Source organism: Populus nigra, chromosome 2 (assembly GCF_951802175.1).
Source record: "Populus nigra chromosome 2, ddPopNigr1.1, whole genome shotgun sequence".
Taxonomy (NCBI): Eukaryota; Viridiplantae; Streptophyta; class Magnoliopsida; order Malpighiales; family Salicaceae; genus Populus; species Populus nigra.
Window position 1 is genome coordinate 25,171,376 of NC_084853.1, and position 10,000 is coordinate 25,181,375.

The window sequence follows — 10,000 nt, forward strand, 5'->3', positions numbered from 1 at the left end:
CACGACGTTTTGTTGTAGGAATGCGGGAACCCCGGCAGCTCGCTGCCGCGGCCAGCTACGTCGGGCTGGCCCCTGCAGCGCCTAGCCTCTCCCACGCAGGGGGCAGGCCAGAACGCGGGGGGCCAGGGCCCGAAGGCAGCCCCCCCGCGGGCGAGAGAGCAAGCCATCAGGGGCTGTCGCCTGCCGCGGCCAGCGATGTCGGGCTGTCGCCTGCCGCGGCCAGCGACGTCGGGCTGGCCCCTGCAGCGCCTAGCCTCTCCCACGCAGGGGGCAGGCCAGAACGCGGGGGGCCAGGGCCCGAAGGCAGCCCCCCCGCGGGCGAGAGAGCAAGCCAGCAGGGGCTGTCGCCTGCCGCGGCCAGCGATGTCGGGCTGTCGCCTGCCGCGGCCAGCGACGTCGGGCTGGCCCCTGCAGCGCCTAGCCTCTCCCCCGCAGGGGGCAGGCCAGAACGCGGGGGGCCAGGGCCCGAAGGCAGCCCCCCCGCGGGCGAGAGAGTAAGCCAGCAGGGGCTGTCCGCGCGTCGCGCAGCGCGGCATGGCTGCGGGGGCCGCGCGCGCGCGCCCAAGCGCCCAAGGGCCCCCAAGGGCCCCAGGCCCTCAGGCCCCAGCGCCCCAGCGCCCAGCGCGGGCGGGCGCGCGCGCGCGTGTGGTCTTTGAGGGGCGCCGGCCTGGTGGCCGAAGGTAGAGGCTCCCTAAAGAGCAATAAGTGTTATTTCAGCTCTGGCAGGGGTAGACACTACTAGGTCCCAGCTGTCACCCCCCCTCTAAAAAATTCATTTCTTGGTATTTTGAGCTGAAATTTTGCACGGAGGTTGGCAAAAATCCAATCCACCTTCATTAATTTTCCCAGAATTTTTCGAGGTCGGGAAGTATTTGTTTTAATTTTCCTACCATTAGAAATCGAGAAAATCCGCAAAACTAGGAACCGGCCCGGAATGACCCCAAATTCAGTGGACAGCCTCATAAAAATATGGCTGATTTTACTGGATTGGTTTCGTGTGGAAAGCACGACGTTTTCTTGTAGGAATGCGGGAACCCCAGCAGCTCGCCTGCCGCGGCCAGCGATGTCGGGGACGCTGGCCTGCGCTGTCGAGCCCGCGAGGGCTTTCTCCGCGGCAGGCGAATTTCCCCGACGAGCCTACTTTCGTCAGCGTGCCCCCCTGACGAATTTTCCTGCCTGGCCCGGCCGGTCCAGCGTCCAGCCCCTGTTCGTCGAAAAATCTGCGCTGCCGATTTTCCAAGCGGCAGCCCCTGTTTTCGTCAGCGTGCCCCCCTGACGAATTTTCCTGCCTGGCCCGGCCGGTCCAGCCCCTGTTCGTCGAAAAATCTGCGCTGCCGATTTTCCACGCGGCAGCCCCTGTTTTCGTCAGCGTGCCCCCCTGACGAATTTTCCTGCCTGGCCCGGCCGGTCCAGCGTCCAGCCCCTGTTCGTCGAAAAATCTGCGCTGCCGATTTTCCCCGCGGCAGCCCCTGTTTTCGTCAGCGTGCCCCCCTGACGAATTTTCCTGCCTGGCCCGGCCGGTCCAGCCCCTGTTCGTCGAAAAATCTGCGCTGCCGATTTTCCCTGACGACAGCCCCTGTTTTCGTCAGCGTGCCCCCCTGACGAATTTTCCTGCCTGGCCCGGCCGGTCCAGCCCCTGTTCGTCGAAAAATCTGCGCTGCCGATTTTCCACGCGGCAGCCCCTGTTTTCGTCAGCGTGCCCCCCTGACGAATTTTCCTACCTGGCCCGGCCGGTCCAGCCCCTGTTCGTCGAAAAATCTGCGCTGCCGATTTTCCCCGCGGCAGCCCCTGTTTTCGTCAGCGTGCCCCCCTGACGAATTTTCCTGCCTGGCCCGGCCGGTCCAGCCCCTGTTCGTCGAAAAATCTGCGCTGCCGATTTTCCCCGACGAACCTGCAGCTGCACAAATCCGCGCTGCCACTGCCCCATTGTTTGGACCAACAGTCTTTTCCATCAAGCCCTGGACTATAAATCATCTAGACTCATCGCCAGCACCTGCTGCCGATTCTGCCGACTTTGCCGATTTCGTCGGCGCTGCCGATTCCAACACTGCACCCACCGTGTCTAAACCAGCGCTGTTTCGTCAGCGTGTCCCCTTGACGAATTCCCCTGCCTGGCCTGGACAGTCCATCTTCCAGCCCATGTTCGTCGAAAAATCTGCGCTGCCGATTTCCCCGACGAACCTGCAGCTGCACAAATCTGCGCTGCCGATTTCCCCCCTGTTGGCATGGCTGCCGCTGCCCCAGTGTCCAGACCAACAGTCTTTTTTGTCGACTTTGCCGATTTTGTCGGCGCTGCCGATTCCAACACTACCCCCTGCATCCAAACCAGCATTGTTTCGTCAGCTCTTCCCCTGACGATTTTAGCCTTGTAACAGTAGGCCTCCAATCCCGCCAACGGGAGCCAAGTTGATAGGGAAGAGAATTGAATGACCCGCCTGGGCCTCGCACCCCGCCACCCGAGGGGCCTTTTTCCCGGCAGCCTCTGAAAAACTCTAGCTTTCACGGTCTTCGCCGCCCCTCACCACCATGGCAGGCCTTTAATCCCACCCATCAGCAGTTATAGCCGATAGGGCAGTGATTTGAATGACGCGTCGCGGGCCGCCGGGTCATCTCACCCGGCCATTAATTGGAGCGTTTTTGGCTGGCCGAGGATGGGGGGATGGATCTCTTCTTCCGAAAAAGCAAACAGTACATCGGGAGTTATGTTGACGGGGCATGGAATTGAATGACCCGTCGCGGGCCGCCGGGTCATCTCACCCGGCCATCCCGAGGAGCGTTTTTCCCGGCAGCATCGGGGAAACTCTTGCTTTCACTGCCCGCTGCCCAAGTCCCCACTCGCATCGGCCCACCGCGCCAACAAGCCAACGCTGCCGAATCTGCAGACACTGCTGCCGAATCTGCCGACACTGCCCGCGGGCTGCCACTGCCCCAGTGTCTCAACCTGCGGTCTTTCTCGTCGAGCCTTGGACTATCCAGCCCGTCCAGACCCATCGCCAGCACCCGCTGCCGATTCTGCCGACTTTGCCGATTTCGTCGGCGCTGCCGATTCCAGCACTGCCCGCCGTGCCTGAACCAGCGCTGTTTCGTCAGCGTGTCCCCTCCACAAATTTTCCTGCCTGGCCTGGACAGTCCATCGTCCAGCCCATGCTCGTCAGCAAATCTGCGCTGCCGATTTTCCCCGACGAACCTGCAGCCGCACAAATCTGCGCTGCCGAATCTGCCGACACTGTCCCGCGGGCTGCCACTGCCCCAGTGTCTCAACCTGCGGTCTTTCTCGTCGAGCCTTGGACTATCCAGCCCGTCCAGACCCATCGCCAGCACCCGCTGCCGATTCTGCCGACTTTGCCGATTTCGTCGGCGCTGCCGATTCCAGCACTGCCCGCCGTGCCTGAACCAGCGCTGTTTCGTCAGCGTGTCCCCTCCACAAATTTTCCTGCCTGGCCTGGACAGTCCATCGTCCAGCCCATGCCCGTCAGAAAATCTGCGCTGCCGATTTTCCCCGACGAACCTGCAGCCGCACAAATCTGCGCTGCCGAATATGCCGACACTGTCCCGCGGGCTGCCACTGCCCCAGTGTCTCAACCTGCGGTCTTTCTCGTCGAGCCTTGGACTATCCAGCCCGTCCAGACCCATCGCCAGCACCCGTTGCCGATTCTGCCGAATTTGCCGATTTCGTCGGCGCTGCCGATTCCAGCACTGCCCGCCGTGCCTGAACCAGCGCTGTTTCGTCAGCGTGTCCCCTCGACGACTTTTCCTGCCTGGCCTGGACAGTCCAGCGTCCAGCCCATGCTCGTCAGACAATCTGCGCTGCCGATTTTCCCCGACGAACCTGCAGCCGCACACATCTGCGCTGCCGAATCTGCCAACACTGTCCCGCGGGCTGCCACTGCCCCAGTGTCTCAACCTGCGGTCTTTCTCGTCGAGCCTTGGACTATCCAGCCCGTCCAGACCCATCGCCAGCACCCGCTGCCGATTCTGCCGACTTTGCCGATTTCGTCGGCGCTGCCGATTCCAGCACTGCCCGTCGTGCCTGAACCAGCGCTGTTTCGTCAGCGTGTCCCCTCCACAAATTTTCCTGCCTGGCCTGGATAGTCCAGCGTCTCGTCGAAAAATCTGCGCTGCCGCTTTTCCCCGACGAACCAGCAGCCGCACAAATCTGCGCTGCCGAATCTGCCAACACTGTCCCGCGGGCTGCCACTGCCCCAGTGTCTCAACCTGCGGTCTTTCTCGTCGAGCCTTGGACTATCCAGCCCGTCCAGACCCATCGCCAGCACCCGCTGCCGATTCTGCCGACTTTGCCGATTTCGTCGGCGCTGCCGATTCCAGCACTGCCCGCCGTGCCTGAACCAGCGCTGTTTCGTCAGCGTGTCCCCTCCACAAATTTTCCTGCCTGGCCTGGACAGTCCATCGTCCAGCCCATGCTCGTCAGAAAATCTGCGCTGCCGATTTTCCCCGACGAACCTGCAGCCGCACAAATCTGCGCTGCCGAATCTGCCGACACTGTCCCGCGGGCTGCCACTGCCCCAGTGTCTCAACCTGCGGTCTTTCTCGTCGAGCCTTGGACTATCCAGCCCGTCCAGACCCATCGCCAGCACCCGCTGCCGATTCTGCCGACTTTGCCGATTTCGTCGGCGCTGCCGATTCCAGCACTGCCCGCCGTGCCTGAACCAGCGCTGTTTCGTCAGCGTGTCCCCTCCACAAATTTTCCTGCCTGGCCTGGACAGTCCATCGTCCAGCCCATGCCCGTCAGAAAATCTGCGCTGCCGATTTTCCCCGACGAACCTGCAGCCGCACAAATCTGCGCTGCCGAATCTGCCGACACTGTCCCGCGGGCTGCCACTGCCCCAGTGTCTCAACCTGCGGTCTTTCTCGTCGAGCCTTGGACTATCCAGCCCGTCCAGACCCATCGCCAGCACCCGTTGCCGATTCTGCCGAATTTGCCGATTTCGTCGGCGCTGCCGATTCCAGCACTGCCCGCCGTGCCTGAACCAGCGCTGTTTCGTCAGCGTGTCCCCTCGACGACTTTTCCTGCCTGGCCTGGACAGTCCAGCGTCCAGCCCATGCTCGTCAGACAATCTGCGCTGCCGATTTTCCCCGACGAACCAGCAGCCGCACAAATCTGCGCTGCCGAATCTGCCAACACTGTCCCGCGGGCTGCCACTGCCCCAGTGTCTCAACCTGCGGTCTTTCTCGTAGAGCCTTGGACTATCCAGCCCGTCCAGACCCATCGCCAGCACCCGCTGCCGATTCTGCCGACTTTGCCGATTTCGTCGGCGCTGCCGATTCCAGCACTGCCCGCCGTGCCTGAACCAGCGCTGTTTCGTCAGCGTGTCCCCTCCACAAATTTTCCTGCCTGGCCTGGACAGTCCATCGTCCAGCCCATGCTCGTCAGAAAATCTGCGCTGCCGATTTTCCCCGACGAACCTGCAGCCGCACAAATCTGCGCTGCCGAATCTGCCGACACTGTCCCGCGGGCTGCCACTGCCCCAGTGTCTCAACCTGCGGTCTTTCTCGTCGAGCCTTGGACTATCCAGCCCCTCCAGACCCATCGCCAGCACCCGCTGCCGATTCTGCCGACTTTGCCGATTTCGTCGGCGCTGCCGATTCCAGCACTGCCCGCCGTGCCTGAACCAGCGCTGTTTCGTCAGCGTGTCCCCTCCACAAATTTTCCTGCCTGGCCTGGACAGTCCATCGTCCAGCCCATGCTCGTCAGAAAATCTGCGCTGCCGATTTTCCCCGACGAACCTGCAGCCGCACAAATCTGCGCTGCCGAATCTGCCGACACTGTCCCGCGGGCTGCCACTGCCCCAGTGTCTCAACCTGCGGTCTTTCTCGTCGAGCCTTGGACTATCCAGCCCGTCCAGACCCATCGCCAGCACCCGCTGCCGATTCTGCCGACTTTGCCGATTTCGTCGGCGCTGCCGATTCCAGCACTGCCCGCCGTGCCTGAACCAGCGCTGTTTCGTCAGCGTGTCCCCTCCACAAATTTTCCTGCCTGGCCTGGACAGTCCAGCGTCCAGCCCATGCTCGTCAGACAATCTGCGCTGCCGATTTTCCCCGACGAACCTGCAGCCGCACAAATCTGCGCTGCCGAATCTGCCAACACTGTCCCGCGGGCTGCCACTGCCCCAGTGTCTCAACCTGCGGTCTTTCTCGTCGAGCCTTGGACTATCCAGCCCGTCCAGACCCATCGCCAGCACCCGCTGCCGATTCTGCCGACTTTGCCGATTTCGTCGGCGCTGCCGATTCCAGCACTGCCCGCCGTGCCTGAACCAGCGCTGTTTCGTCAGCGTGTCCCCTCCACAAATTTTCCTGCCTGGCCTGGACAGTCCAGCGTCTCGTCGAAAAATCTGCGCTGCCGCTTTTCCCCGACGAACCAGCAGCCGCACAAATCTGCGCTGCCGAATCTGCCAACACTGTCCCGCGGGCTGCCACTGCCCCAGTGTCTCAACCTGCGGTCTTTCTCGTCGAGCCTTGGACTATCCAGCCCGTCCAGACCCATCGCCAGCACCCGCTGCCGATTCTGCCGACTTTGCCGATTTCGTCGGCGCTGCCGATTCCAGCACTGCCCGCCGTGCCTGAACCAGCGCTGTTTCGTCAGCGTGTCCCCTCCACAAATTTTCCTGCCTGGCCTGGACAGTCCATCGTCCAGCCCATGCCCGTCAGAAAATCTGCGCTGCCGATTTTCCCCGACGAACCTGCAGCCGCACAAATCTGCGCTGCCGAATCTGCCGACACTGTCCCGCGGGCTGCCACTGCCCCAGTGTCTCAACCTGCGGTCTTTCTCGTCGAGCCTTGGACTATCCAGCCCGTCCAGACCCATCGCCAGCACCCGTTGCCGATTCTGCCGAATTTGCCGATTTCGTCGGCGCTGCCGATTCCAGCACTGCCCGCGTGCCTGAACCAGCGCTGTTTCGTCAGCGTGTCCCCTCGATGACTTTTCCTGCCTGGCCTGGACAGTCCAGCGTCCAGTCCATGCTCGTCAGACAATCTGCGCTGCCGATTTTCCCCGACGAACCTGCAGCCGCACAAATCTGCGCTGCCGAATCTGCTAACACTGTCCCGCGGGCTGCCACTGCCCCAGTGTCTCAACCTGCGGTCTTTCTCGTCGAGCCTTGGACTATCCAGCCCGTCCAGACCCATCGCCAGCACCCGCTGCCGATTCTGCCGACTTTGCCGATTTCGTCGGCGCTGCCGATTCCAGCACTGCCCGCCGTGCCTGAACCAGCGCTGTTTCGTCAGCGTGTCCCCTCCACAAATTTTCCTGCCTGGCCTGGACAGTCCAGCGTCTCGTCAAAAAATCTACGCTGCCGCTTTTCCCCGACGAACCAGCAGCCGCACAAATCTGCGCTGCCGAATCTGCCAACACTGTCCCGCGGGCTGCCACTGCCCCAGTGTCTCAACCTGCGGTCTTTCTCGTCGAGCCTTGGACTATCCAGCCCGTCCAGACCCATCGCCAGCACCCGCTGCCGATTCTGCGGACTTTGCCGATTTCGTCGGCGCTGCCGATTCCAGCACTGCCCGCCGTGCCTGAACCAGCGCTGTTTCGTCAGCGTGTCCCCTCCACAAATTTTCCTGCCTGGCCTGGACAGTCCATCGTCCAGCCCATGCTCGTCAGACAATCTGCGCTGCCGATTTTCCCCGACGAACCTGCAGCCGCACAAATCTGCGCTGCCGAATCTGCCGACACTGTCCCGCGGGCTGCCACTGCCCCAGTGTCTCAACCTGCGGTCTTTCTCGTCGAGCCTTGGACTATCCAGCCCGTCCAGACCCATCGCCAGCACCCGCTGCCGATTCTGCCGACTTTGCCGATTTCGTCGGCGCTGCCGATTCCAGCACTGCCCGCCGTGCCTGAACCAGCGCTGTTTCGTCAGCGTGTCCCCTCCACAAATTTTCCTGCCTGGCCTGGACAGTCCAGCGTCTCGTCGAAAAATCTGCGCTGCCGCTTTTCCCCGACGAACCAGCAGCCGCACAAATCTGCGCTGCCGAATCTGCCAACACTGTCCCGCGGGCTGCCACTGCCCCAGTGTCTCAACCTGCGGTCTTTCTCGTCGAGCCTTGGACTATCCAGCCCGTCCAGACCCATCGCCAGCACCCGCTGCCGATTCTGCCGACTTTGCCGATTTCGTCGGCGCTGCCGATTCCAGCACTGCCCGCCGTGCCTGAACCAGCGCTGTTTCGTCAGCGTGTCCCCTCCACAAATTTTCCTGCCTGGCCTGGACAGTCCATCGTCCAGCCCATGCCCGTCAGAAAATCTGCGCTGCCGATTTTCCCCGACGAACCTGCAGCCGCACAAATCTGCGCTGCCGAATCTGCCGACACTGTCCCGCGGGCTGCCACTGCCCCAGTGTCTCAACCTGCGGTCTTTCTCGTCGAGCCTTGGACTATCCAGCCCGTCCAGACCCATCGCCAGCACCCGTTGCCGATTCTGCCGAATTTGCCGATTTCGTCGGCGCTGCCGATTCCAGCACTGCCCGCGTGCCTGAACCAGCGCTGTTTCGTCAGCGTGTCCCCTCGATGACTTTTCCTGCCTGGCCTGGACAGTCCAGCGTCCAGTCCATGCTCGTCAGACAATCTGCGCTGCCGATTTTCCCCGACGAACCTGCAGCCGCACAAATCTGCGCTGCCGAATCTGCTAACACTGTCCCGCGGGCTGCCACTGCCCCAGTGTCTCAACCTGCGGTCTTTCTCGTCGAGCCTTGGACTATCCAGCCCGTCCAGACCCATCGCCAGCACCCGCTGCCGATTCTGCCGACTTTGCCGATTTCGTCGGCGCTGCCGATTCCAGCACTGCCCGCCGTGCCTGAACCAGCGCTGTTTCGTCAGCGTGTCCCCTCCACAAATTTTCCTGCCTGGCCTGGACAGTCCAGCGTCTCGTCAAAAAATCTACGCTGCCGCTTTTCCCCGACGAACCAGCAGCCGCACAAATCTGCGCTGCCGAATCTGCCAACACTGTCCCGCGGGCTGCCACTGCCCCAGTGTCTCAACCTGCGGTCTTTCTCGTCGAGCCTTGGACTATCCAGCCCGTCCAGACCCATCGCCAGCACCCGCTGCCGATTCTGCGGACTTTGCCGATTTCGTCGGCGCTGCCGATTCCAGCACTGCCCGCCGTGCCTGAACCAGCGCTGTTTCGTCAGCGTGTCCCCTCCACAAATTTTCCTGCCTGGCCTGGACAGTCCATCGTCCAGCCCATGCTCGTCAGACAATCTGCGCTGCCGATTTTCCCCGACGAACCTGCAGCCGCACAAATCTGCGCTGCCGAATCTGCCGACACTGTCCCGCGGGCTGCCACTGCCCCAGTGTCTCAACCTGCGGTCTTTCTCGTCGAGCCTTGGACTATCCAGCCCGTCCAGACCCATCGCCAGCACCCGCTGCCGATTCTGCCGACTTTGCCGATTTCGTCGGCGCTGCCGATTCCAGCACTGCCCGCCGTGCCTGAACCAGCGCTGTTTCGTCAGCGTGTCCCCTCCACAAATTTTCCTGCCTGGCCTGGACAGTCCAGCGTCTCGTCGAAAAATCTGCGCTGCCGCTTTTCCCCGACGAACCAGCAGCCGCACAAATCTGCGCTGCCGAATCTGCCAACACTGTCCCGCGGGCTGCCACTGCCCCAGTGTCTCAACCTGCGGTCTTTCTCGTCGAGCCTTGGACTATCCAGCCCGTCCAGACCCATCGCCAGCACCCGCTGCCGATTCTGCCGACTTTGCCGATTTCGTCGGCGCTGCCGATTCCAGCACTGCCCGCCGTGCCTGAACCAGCGCTGTTTCGTCAGCGTGTCCCCTCCACAAATTTTCCTGCCTGGCCTGGACAGTCCATCGTCCAGCCCATGCTCGTCAGAAAATCTGCGCTGCCGATTTTCCCCGACGAACCTGCAGCCGCACAAATCTGCGCTGCCGAATCTGCCGACACTGTCCCGCGGGCTGCCACTGCCCCAGTGTCTCAACCTGCGGTCTTTCTCGTCGAGCCTTGGACTATCCAGCCCGTCCAGACCCATCGCCAGCAC